This window comes from Arvicola amphibius, chromosome 3 (genome assembly GCF_903992535.2).
Source record: "Arvicola amphibius chromosome 3, mArvAmp1.2, whole genome shotgun sequence".
NCBI lineage: Eukaryota > Metazoa > Chordata > Mammalia > Rodentia > Cricetidae > Arvicola > Arvicola amphibius.
In genome coordinates this window covers 18,145,104-18,169,415 of record NC_052049.1, presented here as the reverse complement: position 1 = coordinate 18,169,415, position 24,312 = coordinate 18,145,104, and the positions used below count along the sequence as shown (strand labels likewise).

The following is a 24,312-nucleotide window of genomic DNA, read 5'->3' as shown; positions in this document are numbered from 1 at the left end:
GGCTCATAGTTTTCTCTATTCACATACAAATTAGAATAGTTTTCAATCACTCAAATTCCTTATATACCTCAGATGCTTTGTTCTCTGTTTCTATATTAGCTGTGTGACTGACTGAATTCTGCCTCTTTGGTTATTAGCTGCCTATTTGTAAAGTAGAAAGTAATTGCATCACGGTTGTTTAAAAATACAGGAGCATCAAATCCCTAAAAGCATTTTCAGACTTAATGTTGTGCAAAATGATCTATTAGCTATAACTATATTTAAGCCTATGTTGTCTTTATGCTAGGATAGAATAATTTTTCAGTTTGATGGAAAAATGCACTCAGTATCTTAAAAATACTTTTTGTAATGGATAGCAATTAATATTCTAACAATAATTTTCCCTTTATAGCAATCACATAATTTTTCATGGCTTCTTTCCTTCACATTATGTTTCAATTTTAGTTTCATTTTAAATGTGGCAGTATGCAAATCTAATGAATGAACACTTATACTGTGTAATGAATTATATTTATACACCTTCTCTAATATAAAGTATTCCAAAACAACCTAAAGTCATTAAAGACATAAAGTAGGCAGGTGTTAGTCTACACTTAAGGTTTTAAATTTTTAAAACATTATTTGGAAATAATTTACTTTAAGTGCATATATATAATTCTTTAAGGTTCATGCTGTGTTGATTTCAAGTACATCATGATCGAGAGCTGTGACTGCATCTGAGAGCAAAACAGACACAGTCTGTGTTACCTGAGACCATTCACTCCTCTGACAAGGATTACACACAACAAACAAAATGAATAAGTGATTGAATATGGTTGGATACCTGTCATGGCATTTCAATTGTATTTTAATAACTAAAAACTGCCTGAAGATCTGAGAGTAAAACAATTCTACTGGTCAGCCTTACAGACCAAATTATGGTAACACACACCTTAAATCCCAGTAGCCACATTAGTTGCCACAGAAAATGGGCATTGCATGCCTTTAATGATGGTGGTGCACATACACCTTTAAATCCAGCACTAGAAAGGATTATAAAATTAGAGGAAATATTCGGCAATCTTGTCTACTTCCAGTATCCAGGAGGATAACTATATGTTTTTCTTTGGGTTCACCTTCTTATATAGCTTCTCTAGGATTTTTTACGAATTATAAGCTCGATGTCCTTTATTTATGGCTAGAAACCAATTATGAGTGAGTACATCCCATGTTCATCATTTTGGAGAGAAAAGTGTGAAGTGGAGGATGGGAAGATCTTGGGGGAATAGGATGGTTGGGATATAGGAAAAGTGGATATGGGAACAAGGAATTATATATCTTAATTAAGGGAGCCATTCTAGGGTTGGCAGAGACTTGACTCTAGAGGGGTTCCCAGGTGTCCAGGAAGACGCCCCCAGCTAGGTCCTTGGGCAGCTGAGGAGAGGGTGCCAGAAATGTCCAGATCCTATTGCCATACTCATGAATATCTTGCATATCACCATAGAACCTTCACCTGGCATTGGATGGAGAAAATGGCAGAGCCCCACATAGGAGCACCGGACTGAGATCCCAAGGTCCCGATGAGGAGCAAAAGGAGGGAGATCATGAGCAAGGAAGCCAGGACCGCGAGGAGTGCGTTTACCCATTGAGACGGTGGGACAGATCTAACGGGAGACCACCAAGTCCAGTTGGAATGGGACTGATGGAACAGGGGACCAAACCGGACTCTCTAAATGTGGCTGACGGTGGAGGAGGACTGAGAAACCAAGGACAACGGCAATGAACATGAACTCTACAGCATGGATGGGCTCACTGTGAGCCTTGTCAGTTTGGTTGCTCACCTTCCTGGACTTAGGGGGATCTGGGAGGACCTTGGACTTAACATAGTGAAGGGAACCCTGATGGCTCTTTGTCTTGGAGAGGGGTGGAGTGGGGGTATGGGTGGAAGGGAGGGGAGGGAAGGGGGAGGAGATGGAAATCTTTAATTAAAAAAATCAAAAAAAAAAAATTAGAGGAAATAGCTGTCAACACACAGTCTTTTTCTGGGATTCCTGGAGGCAGGATCGCTATTTTCGGTCAGAGGTCGAGGTAAAAACCAGTGACTTTCTGCTTTGCTTTTCAGATCTTTAAGTTGAACCTCAATTTCTGACCCTGAGCTCTTATTGTGCTTCAGATACCCAAATAGAAAATAATGCAGTGATTCATATTCTATGATTATATTTAAAGCAGCAGTATGTTGCAGGTGATGATCATATAAAATTGCATTAACATGGAAATGTTCTCTGAGCAGTTCTTATAATCATTAAGGGAAAAGATAAAAGAGCACAGAAAAAAATGTGATGACTATTGCAGAGAGTGGAAATAGATACCACATTTGATAGCAGGCAATGAGTGCATTCATATGGCTTCTACTATTCTTCTACATGAAGACTACCAGCATATCTTGTGAGTTCGTATAAAATGTCTTTAGCTGGAAATAAAGTACATTTTGTGTTTGCAAACACAATACTCCATATGCTAGCACCATATATTCTTAATGCATTGCTTCAACTCTAAATACATAATCCCTTAGGATTTCCGTATGCCATGTAGGAAGGAAAGCAGTAGTGATAGATATTGGGTTAAGAACACAATATTCTAGTTTGCCAAGGGTTCAGTTAGAAGGTGAAAATTAGGCTTGTAGAAGTTAAAAAAAGAATAAGTTTAATTATCTGTACATGTAATAGTTAAGAATTTCCTCTAAGACCCATATTGGAGCACTGGACTGAGCTCCCAAGGTCCAAATGAGTAGCAGAAGGAGAGAGAACAGGATCAAGGAAAAGGTGGGGCTAATCTAATGGGAACTCACATAGGCCAGCTGGACTGGTTCTGATGGAGCATGTGATCAAACCGGACTCTCTGAATGTGGCTTACATGGAGGGCTGACTGAGATGCCAAGGACAATGGCACTGGGTTTTGATTCTACTCCATGTACTGGCTTTGTGGGAACCTAGTCTGTTTGGATGCTCACCTTCCTAGACCTGGATGGAGTGGGGAGGACCTTGAACTTCACACAGAACAGGGAACACTGACTGCTCTTTGAACTGGAGAAGGAGGGTAAGGGGGAATAAGGGTAAAGGGAGAGAAATGGGAGAAAGGGAGGAGGTGAAAATTTGTAATAATAATAATAATAATAATAATAATAAAAGAATTTCTTCTAAAAGAAAATCTGATGGTTTCACCTTTCAACCACAGAATGGACTCAATGAAGTGAATGATTGTCTTGTTGCACAAAGTACAGACAATCTGTGATTAGCATTGTCCTGTACTTTTTCCATGCTTACATTATGTCTGATTTCATAGTTTATGGATAACTGTCTAGTGTTGTTGGCTTTTACTTAGAAGAAATCCTGCATTTTGGGCAATGTTTTCCTGAACGGTTTTCAGACTCCAGCTATTTACTAGGAAGATTACAGTTTGCAATCCCATGAGAAGGATCCATTATTTTCTTGTTTGTAGATGTTTTGATGATTTCTTAAGGAAGAAAAGAGAGAAGCAGAACTGATATTTTGGCATAATTTCCTGTTACACGGGGGAATAAAGCCTTACTAAAATAATTGAAATATCAACAGAGTAGATAAATCATTTGAGGCATCTATTCTCCGTTGATGGCAGTGAAGTATCATCATCAAGAAGGCTTCCAATTCTACAAAATAAAGATAGGCCACTAGAGAAAAGAGCTAAGACAAGTTTTTGGGCAAGCAGAATATTAGAGACATCAGCATTTATTCCAACTAAACCTTGTTTGATGGAGATAGTGTCTCTACTTTGCAGACTAGATGTGCAATGTATGTGAAGTATACTTAAACTTACATTTATTTAAAGTATAGAATAAATTGATTAGATATACAAATATATTGTAGAGTGCTTATATTCTATAACTTAACATACTTACTACCTGACACAGTTAGTCTCTTTTTTATTTGTCTAAATTATCAAATTAACACATGTGCTTCTTTACCAAATTTCAAGTGTCAAATGTATATTGTTTTTAACTATGTCTCCTTTGCTCAAAATAGAATTGAATAGAATGTTTATTCAGTAAAATTAAAGACTTACGTTATTTTATAACATTCCCTCATTTTTCAGAATCCTTAGCTCCAACTCTCTTGTTCTCATTGTTGTGAGAGTTGTGTTTCCTGGTGGTCTCTTTTTCAAATCACCATATACTCCTGTCCTAGCCTTACAGTTTGTGTTTATATGAAACCATCTGTATATATAAGGATATATTTTCATTATTTAAGTTATCTAATTGTTTTGTTTATTCATCTGATAATTGATCTCAAATTGTCACACTGTACAGGAATTACTATCATTTTGTAATATTTGCTAACTCTAGAAAAAACAGTCATTTTTCATTTGTGCTTCCTGTAAACTCTCTTTATTCAAACTAAATCCTTGTATGTATGTGACAGGAGACAGCTTTCTAATAAAACATAAATTTTTGAATTAGAAAATAAAGTCTGAATTGAGTCAAACTGCAACAGTAAATAGTATAGAAACACATGTACTCGGCGGCTCAGATATGACTTTCTCATTTTATCTGCAGTTATTCACATTACTTTAAATCTCCTTTGAAAAAAAATTCCTTCCTTTCTCCAAGATCTAAGCTAGTGCTTAGACAATGATGCCCTATCATGTTCTCAATCAGTTCTTTTCGAATCAAACCACCTCCTTTCCTGCATCCTGTGTTTGGCTTAATTACATTGTTAATAATCTAAAAAAAAATCAACCAAGATTCCAGAACAGTTTCCTAACTATTATAGTCAAAAAATTCAATTACAATTAATCAAAGACACCTCTGAATTACTGCTCTCAGTTCCTTGGCATATATATTAAGAAGTGGAATTTCTGTGTCAGATGGTGGTTCCATTTTATTTTAGATTTATTCCTCTTGTTTTACATCTGTATATTTGCCTGCATGTATGTGTGTGTGTACAACCTGTGTTTGATTGGGGTCTCTGGAGGTCACAAGAGAAACTCAAGTTCCCAAGAACTGGAGTTACAGATGTCTGTGGGACACCATGTGGTTCCTGGGAACTTAACTCTGTTGCTCAGCTAGTATAAATACTCTTAACTGCTCAATCAGCTTCCCATCGTCACATGTTATATTTTGCAAATTTTTGAAAATTTTATACTATTTTCAGTAATAATTGTTCCAGCTTTTGAAGAGAACCCAAAACAACTGGTAAAACAAATTATTAATAACAATAGTTCAATCATTGCAGGTGTCAGTTCTTTGATTCTGAATAATTATTTGAACAATTGATATCAGGTATAGAGAACGGAAATCTTGAAGAACAAAATGGTAGTTTTTTTTTTTTTTTTTTTTTTTACAGGAAAACATGGGTCTATCAAAGGATGTTTGAAGCTAAAGCTGTGCATAGTGACAGCAGAATAGCATTGTGGGTAAAGAAGCTTTATTACTTGCCTTGTAATTCAACTTCAATCTCTTGGAGGTAGAAACATAGATTTACTTCATTAATTGTCTTCTGACATTCACACATTTAATGTCATATGCAACACCTTAATGAACACTGTATAAGTATTAATGCTGATAATAATAATGCTTTCTAATAAAATTCTTAGAATACTGTGAGTAGTCCAGAGACCACAAGCATAATTTTTTTCTCTGAGATTTTCAGCATATAACACTCTCCAATTGTTAAAAAGTAGAGTAAATTATGAAGCTATAATTAAGGACGTCAAGACCAGAGAAACTCAAACTTCTCAGGTCACTTCTCAAACTACCAATGAACAAAAACTATTAATAAAATCTCCTATTGTATCCTAGCATATAGATGATATTGACTCTAAATCTTCCTATCTTTTATTCTAACAACAGAGAAGAGTAAGTTATATTATTGGGATAAGAATATCCAATTCAAACTTCCCTGAGGCTGAATTTTGCAATATCATCATATTTAGTAAGATATTAAGTAGTAATAAACAGAGCTAAATTAATTTTTCCTGGAACTGAAATTTTGCTCAAGTACTTAAGATACAAATGAAGGTATGTATGGATATAATATATGTGGTTATTCCTTTTTCCATGATTAGTTTTTCTCTTTGATGTGTGACATGTAATAAAAAAATTTTAAAGATATATATTTGTCTTGCTTCTGATGGGAAATAAAGTATGTCATGGTAAAATGATTTCTCATTATGAGAAGCTTAATAACTTCTTGCTAAGAGTTCAACATCTACTGTAAAATGACCATACGGCAAAATATCAAAATTTCTATATTTTATGATTTGCCTGTCAAAACAGCAAAAGCATAGCATTATTAAAATATGCAAATTTTAAATTCAGAAATTCCCTTAAAATAAGTGGTTTACTTCACACAATTTGACCCTCACTGAAATTGGAGGCTGTTCATTTGTTCCTGGGTGCTCAAATCAGAAATAATCACACATAAATCTGTATTAATTAAAACACTGTTTGGTCCATCACTTAGGTGTATTGCTAGTAGCTTTTATATCTTAAATTAATCAACTTCTATTAATCTGTGTATCACCACATAGTTGTAGCCTACCAGTAAGGTTTTGTCCAGCATCTGGCGTGTGACTCCATGGCTTCTCTCTGACTCTAACTCCTCTCTCTCTCCATCTCTGTTTGGATTTCCCACCTGGCATTACTCTGTTAAGTAATTTATTACTTAACAAATATTACTTGCCAAAAGCAGCTTTATTCATTAACTAATAAAAGCAACACATATAAAGAAGGGTTTCCCACATCATTTCCCCTTTTCTGTTCAAATAAAAAGGAAGGTTTCAACATTATATAAGATGACATAAAACATAAGTTAATAAACAAAATTACAGTTACAATATTTACACCTACTTAATCATTTATCATAACTAAGATATTATCATAATCTAACTATCTATTCTTCAACTCCATCAAATGCTCCAGAAGGATATAGTATTACCTAAGCAAACAGGAAGTGCATTTTAAGTAACTTCCAAAACTCTAGAATTGACAGAGCCATCTCATTGCCTGGACAGTCACCCAAAGTTCTTCTGTAACATAAGGCATCCAGGCCCATAGTATTCATCATACTTTTCTATGAAACAGGAAACTTCAAAGACAGTTCTGCCAATATTGGCGGTTTGTCAGTCACTTTCTTCTTTGTCCTGCAGAATGTCTGGCAGACTCTTTCATGAAGTAGGAATCTCGAAGGACAGTCTCACCTTCTTTAAGCAGCTTCAACAGTCATATTGGAACTACTTCCTATGCAATTGGAGTCCTGTTTATAAAGTTATTGTTTATACCTTTAATTTAAAATATATCTCTTTTGATTGCTTTCAGCAATGGAAGCATTTCAGGTTCAAATTTAGGTCTCCATCCATTTTGAATTGATTTTTGTGCAAGATGATAGATGTGCATCTAATTTTATTTTTCTGCAAATGGATATCCATTTTCTCCAGCACCATGCCTTGAATAGGCTATCTTTTACCTGCTGTCTGCTTGTGAGTCCATTTTTTAAAAAATCAGGTCACCATAGCTAGGTGGGTTTATTTATGGCAATCTCATATATCCCATTTTTCTGAATTCTGTTTTTGTACCAGCGCCATGCTGTTTTGGTCACTAAACTAGAGAGGTTGTAGGAAAGGAGAAAGCCCCATCTACTGCAGACAGGAGGGCAAACTAGCAGACCCCCTATCATACTCTGTATGGAAGGTTCTTAAAAATTTTTAAAGTGACTTATCATTTGAACCAGGTACACCACTTTCATGAATATACACGAAGGCTTCTATATTTTACAACAGTGAGTCTTACACATTGATGAATTATTCACAATTGATAGGAAATGATACAGGACTTAGATTTTCATCAACAGAAGAATGCACATTAAAATCGTAGTATGTGGGGAAAATGAGATTTTACTCAGATTTGAAATAAAAGGAGCATTTCAAGGAAATGGTTGGATCTGGAAAGTGCTACTTTAAGTAGAGCGACTCATTCACAGAAAGATAAAAACTGTCTATCTTCTTCTTGATCCTACATTGATTAGAATTTTTCCATACTTTCCTTATTTTACTTGTTTGGATGTTTCCCTGCATGTATTTATACCACATACATGGCCTGTGCCTGAGAAAATAAGATGCCATGAAACTGGATTTACAGATGGTTGTAGTGCATGATATTGGTACAGGTAACTGAACCTGAGTTTTTCAAGAGCAACAAGTCTTGCTGACAACTTTGCCATCCTCAATTGTAATTGTTATGTGTAAGGGAAAGAGGGTAAACACTAGGAAACTCAATAGTCAAGTACAATAGAAGAAACAAGAGGTGCTAAAAGTGCGAATGGTAAAGACATACGGTCACATGTCACATGAAACAGAAAGGAAGTTGTGGAGAGTGGAAAGGTTCATGGGAGAAGAGCGAGAGGGACAGAGAAAAGATAAATAAATACATTTTTGTTTTAAAAGTTCTGTAATAAAATCTTATTCTGTGTGAACTTACAAAATACAAATTAAAATTAAAAAGTAAATCTTACACTAAAATTGTTAGTCTGAATAGTAAATTTCTTACAACATATTAACTATTGTATTGTTATCTAACTCAGTGGCTAGCAAACATTCTCATTACATATCCTCTTAGACAGACCCAGACTACTCTCTGCCTGTTGCTATGAGTGATAGTTTTACATACCTCTCATCTACTGAGATATCTGCAGATCATGATATAAAAATGCTGTTGTCTAAAATGATAAGGAACACACAGTAGCTGAGTGGAACAAAGGTTGCTTTGCTAACTTAGAGTCTTCTCATGCATGTGGTGCAAATACCCTGTAGTGACTATACCAAATCCCATTTTCAAGCACACACTGCTTCCCATATTCCCAGTGTTCCAAATCTGTATTTACAGATCATTTTCACAAAAATGAACCTTGAAAACTTTTATTATTATGATTATGATTATTATTGGAGTGTGGCTCCTTAACATAAAACCACTGCTATAAAGATAAACACTATCTGGTGCAACATAGCAGGATTACTGTTGCCTCCTCACCCCTCTGAAATTAAAAAAAACTGTACACAAATTTGAAGTGATGAAAACTGAGTTCTTCAGCAGACAATGAAGTATAGATTGCTAATATGAAGAAACCTATGTAAAAATCCATTAGTAGAAATAACTTCAGAGCAGAGGAAAGAGGGGGAAGCTGGGTTCTAGAGAAGAAGCAGGAAGGTAGCTCTGTCTTCACAATGCTTCAATTGTTTCTTCAGGGAAACTGAATCTGGACATCAGTACAAAATCTTTATGCTATGAAATACTTCTAGATTTTCTCAGAATCCCATAACAACTATAAGATTATATTGAATATTAAATTATTTATAATAAAATAAAGTATAAATTAAATACATAATATATACATTTACACAATGTATATACACATGCATGTACATATAAACAGACTGTGGTTTCCACATCATAAATTTTCTTTTTTGGTTTACTACAGGTCCAGAGTCCCAAAGTTCAAGAGGTAAGGGCTTGCAGCCTGTACTAAATGGTTTCTCCTGACAACTCCCTCAGTCGCATAATGATGCCCTGATCTTGTTGTGTGTGCATGACTTTTCCAGTTCATACACACCACTCACTGCTGGTGAAAACTCCTAAAAAGAAGTTGTGTGTGCAGAGAGGGATTAACTAGTTAGACTGCAGTACGCTGGAGAGATCAGAATGGAATATTGCATGTCTACAGGCTAATTTCCTGATATTAGGCTAATTCTAACCCTCTAGATCAGCCATGCCTTGCCTGTCTGTGTCAGAACTAACATCTTGTAGTTCCCAGATATAAACCCTTTGGAATATATTACTCAAAATATCACTAGTTTTCACCCACCCAAGAGCTAAGAATATCTTCATGTAGCATTTTGGGCCTACAGTGAAGCTTTTCCCACATTGTGATACCTGACTATTGGATACAAACTTCAGTGTATTTTAAACTTTCCTTAATTATGAGGGTTTTTTTTACTGTAAAACTGTAAAACTTTATGAAACAGCTCTCAAATTGCAACATGGATTTGAAGGTAGGCTAGATCTGTGTCTTTGATCATGGTTACTAAAAATGCCCCAAATAAAGTATCCCTTATTTTCCTTAAAATAAGTGTGATGTTTTTTTTTCATTGACACCACTCATGTTTTTTTTAACGAAGACACTGACTGTATTCCATTGGATCTCATGTTTTGGAAACTTATTTAACATTATTTACTTTCTTAAAGGCTGAGTCTCCAAATGCAGTCACATGAGTAGTATTAGGTCCTCAACTTAGAGGCCTTTCGTTTATTTTTCAGGATATGAATTTATAATTCAGTATATGAATGTTGGAAAAGCCTTGTACCAATGGGGGAGCGTAAGCTACCCTGTAAATTGGACAAATCCTGATGAATAAATAATGCTCTCCATCCAAATTTGCCTTTTCCCCAATTTGCATATATGCAAATACAATTATGTGTAACAATTATTAGGAACATCACCTTGCCCTTGTTTAGCCATCATTTGGTATAGAATAACCAATTGGCATGTTCTTCCCCAAAGCCAGTATGCTAATAAAGGTGCTGTTTCATGAAGATTTAATAATTAAAATATTTATGTGATTGTAATCTCTTTAAAATTAGATGTAAAAGTACCAGTCATTACATCCTGACCATGGAATATCTCAATTGTTATTACTATAGAATTCCTCTTTTGACTTCTGAGAGATGGGATTACTAAACAGTTTCCATCTTTCCCACTTGGTTTTTCCATTATCCCTTGAGGAAAAAAAGCATATTATCACCATCCCCAACTGGTAAATAGTCAAAGTCTCATTGTTCCTTTAGTATAAACCTATTCATTTGGGATGAATGAGGTGCATAATACTTTCTTCACAAACTCAAGAATTTGAGTCAAAAGGATTATAAATTCAAAATTAGCCAGAGCCACATAACATTTCAATGTTAATATGAAATAATACCTCATCTCAAGAGACAAAATTAATTGATTGTTTGATAGCAAGTAGCCGTGATACAGAAACTGAGCAGGCTGTCTTTATATATTAAGAATACACACACACACACACACACACACACACAAACACACACACACATACACATACATATATATATATATACATAATTCATAAAAATTATTAAGCAATAGCATACTGTCTAAAGCTTTCATATTGTATTTCATGGTATATTTTATTTGGATCAATTTTATAAATACTTATTGTTTAGCATATTATTTGAACACAGATATGCAGCATAAAATGTTCAGATCTACAGTAGCATAATTAGCTGCTCAACCCTTATTTTTCTTTTTGGTGAAAACATTCAAGATCCATTTTCATAGACATCTTTAAAGGCATTGAAACTTTTCTTTTCCTTGTTAGTTTGTTGTTTGAATTTTCTTACAGGTACTGTGTGGCTCGGTTTGGTAATCAAGCCATGGCACAGTCGACTCTTTGGACTGCCCATCTTCTTCCTCGTACCTCAAATATGCAAGACACCAGGCCTGTCATGGACACAGTTTATATGTGTTCCACTTATCCTGTTTTCTATTATCATAGTTTATTGTCTTCACTAATCAGTCCTTATTCAGCAGCACCCTTCAGCCATATTTTTCTTGCCTGTCCTTCATCATTTGTATAATGTTATTTCATCAATTTCTATGTTGATGCCTCCATAGATTTCAAAAATAAGTAACATTTTTCATTTAATTTTACAATGCAGTATTATATAGATCAATACTGCATTGACTAAACTCAGTGATTTACCAGGTAAAGTTCTGGCTGGCATCTTTCTCCTTAGGCAGCTACATGGCATCTCCCTGACTCTGCCTGTTGGGACCAATTGGAGTCCTGGCCTTCAGCTGCTATTCCCTGCTAGAGCCGTCTAATTGAAGTTACTAAAAGCTGTGCCTTGCCTGGAGGATCAGAGGATAGGATTTTCACCTGTTGGCCATTGACTGCTGTGTATTTAAGCCTCCACGGTGCTATTAAAGAAGGGCTTTTGTGCCAGTGATTGGAGATCTGTGTGTCTGTCTGTCTCTGTGTTCTCAACCTCCAGCCCCCTTGCCCGAAGCTCGCGACCTGGATTCTAGCGCATAGAGTGCAGGGGGCGGGGGGCATCTGCCTACTCTCTCTATATATATGCTTGTTTGGATTTTCTGTCTGGCTTTATTCTGCCCTTCAATAGGCCAAAATAGCTGTATTCATTAACCAACAAAAGCAGCACATAAACAGAAGAACTTCCCACATCATAATCATACTCATTTCCTCCCTCTAACTCCTCCCATGTATACCTCCACTTTCTCTACCAAACTCTTTGCCCTCTATTCTTTAAAAAACTGTCCAATAGAATTTGTGCTTCCAAAATACAAAGGGTATGGGGCCACCCCTTGGAGCATGATCTATCTATAGGTACCTTGCTGTGAATCTAGTGAGCTCCCATAAGATCCTGACCTAGCGTGGCTACAGCTTCACCACCACATCCGAGAAGGAAATCATGTGTGACATCAAAGAGAAGCTGTGCTATGTTGCCCTGGACTTCGAGAGAGAGATGGCCACTGCTACATCCTCTTTCTCCCTGGAGAAGAGCTATGAGCTGCCTGACGGCCAGGTCATCACTTTTGGCAACGAGCGGTTCCGTGCCCCTGAGGCTCTTTTCCAGCCTTCCTTCCTGGGTATGGAATCTTCTGGCATCCACGAAATTTCATTCAATTCCATCATGAAGTGTGTCGCTGACATCCACAAAGACCTCTATGCCAACACAGTGCTGTCTGGTGGCACTACCATGTACCCAGGCATTGCTGACCGGATGCAGAAAGAGATCACTGCTCTGGCTCCCAGCTCCTCCTGAGCGCAAATACTCTGTGTGGATCGGTGGCTCGATCCTGGCCTCCCTGTCCATCTTCCAGCAGATTTGGATCAGCAAGCAGTAGTAAGATGAGTCCGGCCCCGCCATCGTGCACCGCAAAGGCTTCTAGGCAGACTGTGACTGAGCTGCGTTTTCACCCTTTTTTTTTTTTTTTTTTTTTTTTTTTTTGACAAAACCTAACTAGCACAGAAAAAAAAAAATGAGATAACATTGGCATGGCTTTATTTGTTTTGGTTTATTATTATTATTATTATTATTTTTAAAGAGTTTGTTTCGTTTTGGAGCTTTTGACTCAGGATTTAAAAACTGGAACGGTGAAGGCGACAGCAGTCGGTTGGAGCAAGCATCCCCCAAAGTTCTACAATGTGGCTGAGGACTTTGACTGTACATTTTTCTTTCTTCTTTCTTTCTTTCTTTCTTTCTTTCTTTCTTTCTTTCTTTCTTTCTTTCTTTCTTTCTTTCTTTTCTTTCTTTCTTTTCTTTCTTTTCTTTTCTTTCTTTCTTTCTTTTCTTTCTTTTTCTTTTCTTTCTTCTTTCTTTCTTTCTTTTCTTTTCTTTTTTAACCTTTTTAAAAAGTCATTCCAAGTATCCATGAGATATGGCTACAGGAAGTCCCTCACCCTCCCAAAAGCCACTCCCATTCCATGCCCTGAGTCCACACCCGGGAGGTGACAGCATTGCTTTTGTGTAAATTATGTACTGAATTTTTTAAAAAATATTCCGCCTTAATACTTTTTTATTATATTTGAATGGTCAGTCATCGTGGCCCTCCTTTTTTTTGTCCCTCCAACTTGATATATGAAGGCTTTGGTCTCCCTGGGAGTGGGTTGAGGTGTTGAGACAGCCAGGGCTTACCTGCACACTGACTTGAGACCGGTTTAATAAAAGTGCACACCTTACAAACACACACACACACACACACACACACACACACGATATTAATGTGTCTGTATGTGTGGGGGGGGCAATCTTCTGAGGTTAATATTGCCTATACTATAAAGTATATTATTACTGAAAAATGCTTTGTAAACTCCTCAGCACCTCACTCACATTTATTTCCATTATAATTAATGTGTTGGTTGACAATACAAATAAATGGTAGTGTCTTATTGAGTAGAAATTTATTATTTGATAGCTAGATGTCACAGTAAAAACTGAGTCGCTTTGGTATGGGACTACTGCTTCGGGTCTCCTTTTTGTCTGAGAGATGGAGTGGAGTCTACATTACCTGTGTTTACAATTTGTTACCAATGATTCAAGAGTATGTTCTCTTTACATGAGCCTTGATTTGATCATAAGGACAAAGTCCCATTTTCCATGTTCCAAGGATTATGACAAAGACATTATGGAAATTATCATTCAACTACTGTCTTCTTTACTCTATGTCCAGATATATAACTAGACTCAAGTCAAAAGAAATTTACTATACCTCACAATAGTGCAATACAGAAAAGACAAAATCTCAATATTTTGATGATTTAATGAATAAAACTAACTACAACTAAAATATAGGTTTTTTTGACAGATTAGTAATCTGGTAGATCACTCTGTAAATATGTGTGTACTACCAGGTGGAGTTTACTGATTTGAGCTTACAAATGAAAACACGTTTTTCATATAATCAATAAATTAGACTGCTATTAAAATAGGATTTATTATAACTTTCTTTTTGATTTTTATTTTTCCAGTCAATTATTTGTATTAATATTCAAAAACAATAGTATATGTTATATATACTATTATATTATATATTTTTCTATTATATACACTATAATAGAAAAAACAAAACTCATAAAAACATGAAATAAAACTTTTTAAATCCTGCTCCCAGTTATAAAGAAAATTGATAAACATAACATTAAGAGATATTGACATCATAATGTGAGTACCCTTGTTTACATTAAGATTTATTAGAAGAAGAATATAATGGCACAGAAGCTGACACTGTTAAGTTGTGGTAGTTTTATGTGGAATAAATTTGGTTCCATTAGAATTATGTTCTCTAGAATTTGTTGACATTATTTCAAATTTTGTAGGGTGTAAGAGCCTATTATATGAGATTTGAAAATCAAAAATGAAGTACCACAGAATTTTAAACAGCAGGGGTATATGAGTTTTCAGTATTAAAGGAGTAATGTTATTATTGTTTCGTAAACATGAAAATAAAAAAAGTAAAGTGGCTAGTGGATTTTAACGATAATATGAAGATGTAGAAAAAAGTCAGAAGCAAAATTATTTTTTCTCTGTATTGGCAGAAATTAAGTAAAAAAACTCAAATGTTTAGATTATCAGAAAAGTTAAAATATAGAATATAGGAGATGAATAAATAGGAAGGGGAACATGTGGTAGTATATAGAATTAAAGTAAGATAGTATCACAGACAAATATCACTTGCCTTCTCTCAAAACCACCATTTTTTTGTAACACATACAAGACACCCGAAAAGAGCTGCTAAATGAGACAAGAAAAACAAATGAAAATGATAACTACCAAATTCTCAAACTTTGAAAAATCTGCCTTCGTTTTCTCCCAGTGTTCAGTTCTCTTTCCCCGCCTACCTAAGCTCTTCCCTACCAAAAGGCCAAGGCAGTTTATTTAACCAATGAAAGCAACCACAAGTACAGAAGGACCTCCTACAACAAAGCTGAGAAACATATTCAACCAAATAAAGTTTTGATTTTGTTTTCTTATATACAAATAAAGCAGTTTTATGACAAATCTTAATGGAATTGCATATTCTTCCTATTTCCTATGCTATGTTCTATCATAGAACTTTTACTATTTTTTAATAAACTAGATATGAGAAACTCTTATATTCACACTAGAGTATCTGTGATTTGGAAAATTAATTGACAATCTATATTGTTTTCAATTACATAGGTATTCAAAGTTTAGTGAAGCAGATAGAAGCAAATACCCATCAATGGGAATAGTGAAATATTAAAATACTGTGAGGCTAAACGTGGACATGTATGTGTGCCTACACAAGATGTATACACCTGCATTTTTTTTCAAAAAGGAAAGGAGAGGAGAGGGCATTCACTGGTAAAGAAACGAGGATGAGAAGAAATAAGCTAAGCAGAGAGAAATTTTTATTATTTATACCTGTGAAGTCTCTTCAATCTAGTATTTTCTATGTTCCCTAAAATTGATATTTATAAAATTTTAGATTCTAAGCAGAAAGTATGCTGTCTTTTGATAAGAGATGTATAAATAAGGAACTGAGCTGAAATCTTTAAGACTATATTTAAACAAACATTTTCTTTTGTTTTTGCTTCAGGTGCCTTGGTGGTAATTTGAAAGTAGATTCAGACATTACATACACTTTGAAAATGATATTTTTTTTATTTTTATTCCCTAAGGTAAAAAAGTTATTTGCATATTTCCCTTTCCAGTTAATGACTGAAGTGCCTCTGAATAGGCATTTCATGTAAATTGAATTTTCTGAAGAAAGCAAGATGCTTGCTAAGTAAAAAAAAAAAAAAAAAGCGTAAATGAAAAAAAAATCATTGACCTTATTCTTTTTTATGACTGACAATAGTAACTTTTCCAGGCCAGCCAGTGCTACATCTTGATGATGTACTTTAAAGGCACTCTTTGTTAGTGATGAGTAAAATACAGCAACCATAAAATACTTGCTCTAGTGTGGGAAGACATGAGCATTATATTTTGCTTACAAGGTTTATTAGTTTTAATACTGTAGGAGAAACTCTCTCAGCCTGAGCTCCATGATTTTGCCAAGTTAAATGTAAAATTAGCCTAGTGGTAATTTATATATAGTTTGTAAATGATTTTATAAAGAATTAGGTTCACAATCATAAGAGTTTTAATATTGACTGAAAATATTGCCAATACTTAAAAATGGGAATATTTTTCAATATATTGTATTATACAAATGTAAAACTTCAATAGTACAAATTAATAGAAAACTAAACTAGTGTAAAAATGATTTCATAATACTCTTATATATTATGGTTGATATATGAATAGGTCATCCCTTGCCTCGAAGAAATACAGAAATACTATGTTTGACATCTACAATGAAAACTGGTATCTGTTGAATGTTCCCTGAAATATTGGGTCTCTCTGTGATATATCAATCAACTTAAATGTTAGATTTTGACACCTGCACCCTAATAGTTGATAGTTTTGTTTGTTTTTCTATCTTACTTTCTATTTTTACTATAGGGTCAGGAGAAATATAATCTAGAAAGTTGATAAAAATATTTGATAAAACACATTACAACGCATTATTAGAGGAAGTCACACATCTGATGGATGCCTAGGCAGAAACTAGTTAGTAAATATGTTTACAAATGAATACATGAAAGGAATAAAATGTATGGTGACAAATATATAAAAATGTAGGAAATTAAAGGAAACACAGTCTTAGAAATATCTGTAAATTCTAGAAATATGCTAGTGGATCGTGAATTATTTAATTTGTATTAGCTGAAATTTGAAAAATGAACACTTGCTATGTATCTATCATTCCTTCTAATGATATTAATTAAATAAATCTAGCCATAATTAAAGGACATCGAGCCTATAAATTTGGGATCCTTGAGAAGATAATAAGAAGGTGAACTCCCAAAAAAAGATATAATAATCCTCCTGGATATTGGAAGTAGACACGATCGCCAGGCAAAATTGGGAACTTGAGGGTTGGGCAAGACTGGGCCAAGGGAAGATGGGGAGAGAAAAGTGTGAAGGGGAAAATGGGGGGAGCTCGGAGGAATGGGGTGCTTGGGATATAGGAAGGGTGGATATGGGAGCAGGGAAGCATATATCTTAATTTAAGGAGCTACCTGAGGGCTGTCAAGAGACTTGACCCTAGAGGGGTTCCCAGGTTTCCAGGGAGACGCCCCCAGTTAGTTCCTTGGGCAGCTGAGGAGAGGGAGCCTGAAAAGGCCAGTTCCTATAGCCATACTGATGAATTTCTTACATATCACCATAGAACCTCCACCTGATGATAGATGAAGAAAATGACAGAGCCCCACATTGGAGCACCGGACTGAGCTCCCAAGGTCCTGATGAGGAGCAGAAGGAGAGAGAACATGAGAAAGAAAGTCAGGACCGTGAGGGAACCTCCAGCTGGCGACAGATGGGGAAGGTGACTGAGCCCCACATTGGAGCACTGGACTGAGCTCCCAAGGTCCTGATGAGGAGCAGAAGGAGAGAGAACATGAGGGAGAAAGTCAGGAACGAGAGGGGTGCGTTCACTCATGGAGACGGTGGGACAGAACTAATGGGAGATCACCAACTCCAGTTGGAATGGGACTGATGGATCATGCGACCAAACCCGTCTCTCTGAATGTGGCCAACAGCGGGGGCTGACTGAGAAGCAAAGGACAATGGCTCTGGGCTCTGATTCTTCTGCATGGACGGGCTCTGTGGGAGCCTTCTCAGCTTGGTTGATCACCTTCCTGGACCAGGGGGGAGTTGGGAGGACCCTGGTCTTAGCATAGAGTGGGGAACCCTGATGGCTCCTTGGCCTTGAGAGGGAGGGAGGGGAGGTATGGGTGGAGGGGAGGGGAGGGAAGGGGAAGAAGGAGGGGAGGGAAGGGGGAGGAGGAGGGGAGGGAGGGGGGAGGAGGAGGGAAGGAGATGGAAATTTTTTAAATATAAAAAAAAATAAACCATGAGAGAAAAAAATAAATAAATACTCAAATTATATTGTATGAATGCTCATATCTCAATAAAATTGTAAAATATGTCTTGTTTAGAGTTTTATTGGTGTGAACCGAGAGCATGATCACAGCAAATCTTATAAAGACAGACATGTAATCGGGACTTGCTTACACTTCATTATTTAGTTCACTATTCTCATGGCAGGAAGCATGGTATCAGGAAGGTAGACATGGTGCTGGAGACGGAGCTGAACTTGGTATCTCCCTATGGGCTGGCAGCAGGATGGGAACTGGCTTGAGTTTGTGAAACCTCAAAGCATGCCACCTACTGATGCCCCTTTCCCAACAAGGACATGTCTCCTAATAGTGCCACTTCATATGGGCATAAACAGGCCTTTTACTTTCACACCTCCACAAGTTAAAAGAATGCTGCTTTTCAACTAAATAAAGCAATGCACATATAAATATCACCCTGCAGATTTTCCTAAATAATGAATGAAATAATAGATTTCCCAAAATTTTTCTTAAAGAATTCTGTCTCGAAAAACAAAACAAAACAAAACAAAACAAAAAAGAATTCTCAACAGGAAGGAGCAGTTTTGGGCAGAAAGTTCTAACCTTAGCTGAGAATCTTTTGACATTTAGACTACTGGAAGAGGGAGAGTCAGATATCTTTAATAGTATGATAGTATGATGAATAATTACCACACTCTAGGATAGGCCCCATGTCAGGAGTACTTTGGAAATATATATATATATCACATGCAGATAGACAGATATATGAGAGAGAGAACACATGAAATTTACTAGGTAGGGAGGAAAGGGGTATCTCAGAGGAGTTGCTATGGGGTTGGATATAAACAAATACACTGCATGAAATCTCCAATAATTAATAGAAACATTAATTTTAGAAACTGTCCTTAAAATAAAAACCATGTTAAAAAAAAAACATGTAAAACAGTCAAAACTCATATTTTAAATATTAGAAAATCCTTTGAAATCTTAAGGAATTAGATTCATATTGCATAATTCAAAATTAAAATTTTTGTTTTGGAATACAAAGAACCACAAAAGAACTGACTAACTCATGTATAATAGATGACATAATTTTACACATTTTTATTGCCACCTCTTATTATTAGTTTTTTGTCACATTTCACTCTTGAGAATTGTACAAACATTTGGAGACATCTTTCTGATTATAATATACTTATTTGTGGAAACAGAACAAGTCAGTAAGATTAACTTCTCTTAATTTTTCTCAAGCACAGCTCAGTAGGTTCACTCTCGCAGTAGAAAATATGGAAAGCTATTTATTTCCACTTTATACCTCCTGTTTGACCCAGTTGAAATGTTTCCTGCAGGAGATAGAGTGCTCAAATATTACTAACAAACATTAGGAAGAAAATAGAAATGTTAAAAAGGTCAAAACAAAGTCCATCACTAATGGTTTTGCTGCTCAGTTAAAAATTGTCTGGGGACACACTTGGTAGGATCAGCCTCAGCATAAATTATAGAATTAACAAGGGATGGGGTTATTCAGGGAATTGCATGAAATGATAATGAAATACTTGAGAAGTTTTAATGATTAAATATTCCCCAAGGAAAACTTCTGCTGAGCAATCATTAAAAGTATTCCCTAACATATGTGAAGAATATTTTTTTAATATTTCCTCAAAGCCTCAAAGATATTCAAATGTGAATAATACTCTTTCTAAAAAGGTAAGTAATGACACCTGTAAGGGGAATAGGAACAGTTATGCCTGAAAACTCTTGGTGGTATATCAAGGCTCCTTCAAAGAACAGCCTTTTTTTTTTCTTTTTCTGTATAAAGCATACATATTCAAGTAACGGTAAAAATCCAAGCTTGTATGGAACAGTTTGCTCTGGAACTTTTGTGGACAATATTAATTTATTTTTGCAACAATTTTGTATTCATAATTCAAAATGGGAAACTGAGGCTCTGTTATACAATGTACATATGCGTTTTAGTAGCCAAGTTGGGAGCATGAGTAGGTAGAATTAACTTACTTCACTGTATGAATGTCTAATTATCCTCAGTGGTCCCCAGAAAGCCAAGGCATTTTTCCATTTTATAGAAAAGATGAAATGTTAAAAACCCACAAGATTATATCTGAATTTGGCACTCTGGATAATGACTAATAAAATTGCTTACACTTTAAATTATTCTCTGTCACACTGTCACCACTTAACCTTAGAAGAACACACTCATTTACATTCCAAGGGAAGTCTGAGATTTGAATTAAACATAAGTGTACATAAGAAAGGCATCCCGTGATGTTTTCCAGGAAGTCAGCTTCTAAGCACTTATTAACTAATATATTTTCTTGGCAGATAAATGGCAAACAGAAATGCACTCTACTGTGGAGAGAAGAAATGGAGTTGAGAGCCAAGACATCAACATTCTTGACTTGATTACAGCAACAACTTGCATGACCTTGGATGTTTCTGAGCTGTATTTTTTAAATCTTTCTCAATGGATTTTACTAGCTCTCCCTTCTTGTTTACATTCTCAAAATTATTTTAAAGGGATATCACTATTGAGCTTTCTATGCAAAGATCACATATCCAAACTAACAACATTTAATTAGAACATTTCTTCGACATAGAAAACATATTCGTCCTATTTATTTCCCTTATCAGCTAAGGAATAATGATGGATACAGAAAGAGGGGCCTAATGGCTTCGTGATGCAGAGAATATGAATCATTCTATGTATTATCATTGTAAGTTCACTGTAAGCTTTACTTTTGCAAGGTTTCTCAGTACTCCACCACTTAGCAGGTCACCTCACAAATGCATGATGATGGCAGCTCTAATATGACTATTTGGGATATACAGTATTGGAACATTGGCTGCTAAAGAATATTCAAATAATATTGGGCATTCAGCTATTTAAAAGAAGTGGGTCTTCATGTCATCAGTAACAATCGACAGTCCTAGAAAAAGAGAAGCTTGGAAGTGGCCTGATATGGTGTCTATTTACTCCCTAACCTCATGTGTTGTAAATTTACTGCAATTTGTTTTTTGACACCTTTAAAAGGTGATCATTTAGAAGAATCAGAGCCAGGCGCCATTGTCCTTTGCTTCTCAGTCAGCCCTCACTGTCGGCCACATTCAGAGAGTCCGGTTTGGTCGCATGTTCCATCAGTCCCATTCCAACTGGAGTTGGTGATCTCCCGTTAGATCTGTCCCACCGTCTCCATGAGTGAACGCACCCCTCACGGTCCTGACTTTCTTTCTCATGTTCTCTCTCCTTCTGCTCCTCATCAGGACCTTGGGAGCTCAGTCCAGTGCTCCAATGTGGGGCTCAGTCATTTTCTTCATCTATCGCCAGGTGGAGGTTCCCTCACGGTCCTGACTTTCTTTCTCATGTTCTCTCTCCTTCTGCTCCTCATCAGGACCTTGGGAGCTCAGTCCGGTGCTCCCACAGCCGCAATGATCACGTTAAACAAATCCTATCTGATTGCAAAGGAATCTGTTAACAGCTCCCAGGAAACATATTTGATGGAAAATAAACAGGATTTTTTTTCATGTCAGACAAAGATTAGAAGTGATTTACACTCTCAGATAAAAGCCAAGAAACAACTCATTGCAAATCTACCTCTAAACAATACCCACTCCTTGAATCAGCCACGATAGTGACTTCAATGCTTGACATAAGTTGTGCATAGCATTCTCTTTACCAATCATGCCAATTGGCTGCTTTTTGTCACTGCTCATGATTCTGCTGTGAGAATGTCCTTCCTTTTTAAACACAGCCTAATCACACTTCTCTTTCACTGTGTCATCAGAACATTTTATTTATTTTGCTAGTGTTTAAGTTACTTTTCTATTTTTGTGATAAACATCATCATTACCAAATCAGCTCCCATATTACTTCAAAATATAGCATTATTAGGTTATTCATAACAATCTTCCAGTATCAGACACAAACCTCGGTTCTTATAAGAGTCAGTATGGGAAAGGAAGTGTAAGAGCAAGCAGCAGGAATGGTGGCAGCAGTATGAAGCCTACCATTCACAACTTCAAAGAAAAAGCAGGATGCAGAGAGGGGAAGCTAGAAGTAGGCTTTTAATTTCAAAACTGCCTTCTAATGGCTTACTGCATCCAGTCAGAACACAGATTGTAAACCTCTCCAAATACCTCCAAATTTAAACTACCAGAAACTATGGGAGACATTGCCATTAAAACCACTATAATGAACAACTGTAAAAGACATTGTTTATTGTTACTATTAATTTCCCCCATTCTACTATAGAACATGATCTGTGCAAGCAAATGACTTAGACATAACTGAAAATCCTAACAGAAAATATTATACATCACAGATAAAATAATAGAGAAAATAAATAATATTGGAAGATTAATGAGTAACAGAGATATAATGTAAAACATGCAGGATTATCTGTGACACTAATAAATTCTGACATTTCATTCACACACCCACACTTATATTCACTTATATTCAAATATGTTTGTAATTATTGCATCAAAATAAAGACAAAGAGAAAACTAACAAAGTAGCAATGATAAAGTCTCAAGAACAAAATCTGAAGTAGGCAGAGGGGAATTATAAGTAAAATTGAAATAAGAAAACATATAGACAAAATAAGACAGAACAGAATAAAAACTTTAAGACGGAAAAGAATAAAATGAAATGTGAGTTTTATGTTAATTATTGTTTGCTGGTTAATATGAAATAGATTGATTTTCTAAGTCTAACTTTTAGTGGAAAACCATCTATTTCCAAAACACTATAGCATTTAAGTTTAAAGAAAACTTTACACAATAATTACTGAAAGAAGTTTTCTACTGGGCCAGCCCATATCTAAAAGTTTGGGGCACACTCATCCATTGCTGGTGGGAATGCAAACTTGTGCAACCACTTTGGAAAGCAGTGTGAGCCGGGCGGTGGTGGCGCACGCCTTTAATCCCAGCACTCGGGAGGCAGAGGCAGGCGGATCTTTGTGAGTTCGAGGCCAGCCTGGTCTACAAGAGCTAGTTCCAGGACAGGCTCTAAAAAAGCTGCAGAGAAACCCTGTCTCGAAAAACCAGAAAAAGAAAAAAAAAAGAAAAAAAAAAAAGCAGTGTGGCGGTTTCTCAGGAAATTCGGGATCAACCTACCCCAGGACCCAGCAATTCCACTATTGGGAATCTACCCAAGAGATGCCCAATCATACAACAAAAGCATATGCTCATCTATGTTCATAGCAGCATTATTTGTAATAGCCAGATCCTGGAGACAGCCTAGATGCCCTTCAGTGGAAGAATGGATGAAGAAACTGTGGAATATATACATGCTAGAATACTACTCAGCGGTAAAAAACAATGACATCTTGAATTTTGCAGGCAAATGGATGGAAATAGAAAACACTATTCTGAGTGAGGTAACCCAGACCCATAAAGATGAACATGGGATGTACTCACTCATATTCGGTTTCTAGCCATGATTAAAGGACATCGAGCCTATAAGTTTGGGATCCTTGAGAAGATAATAAGAAGAACCTCCACCTGACGATAGATGAAGAAAATGACAGAGCCCCACCTTGGAGCACCGGACTGAGCTCCCAAGGTCCTGATGAGGAGCAGAAGGAGAGAGAACATGAGAAAGAAAGTCAGGACCGTGAGGGAACCTCCAGCTGGCGACAGATGGGGAAGGTGACTGAGCCCCACATTGGAGCACTGGACTGAGCTCCCAAGGTCCTGATGAGGAGCAGAAGGAGCGAGAACATGAGGGAGAAAGTCAGGAACGAGAGGGGTGCGTTCACTCAT

The 24,312-nt window shown here is 36.2% G+C and overlaps 1 pseudogene; it reads left to right on the top strand.

Moving 5' to 3' along the window:
- LOC119808918 overlaps positions 1-12,995 on the top strand; it is a 125,838-nt pseudogene extending 112,843 nt beyond the window's left edge.
- The last annotated feature ends 11,317 nt before the right edge of the window (positions 12,996-24,312 follow it).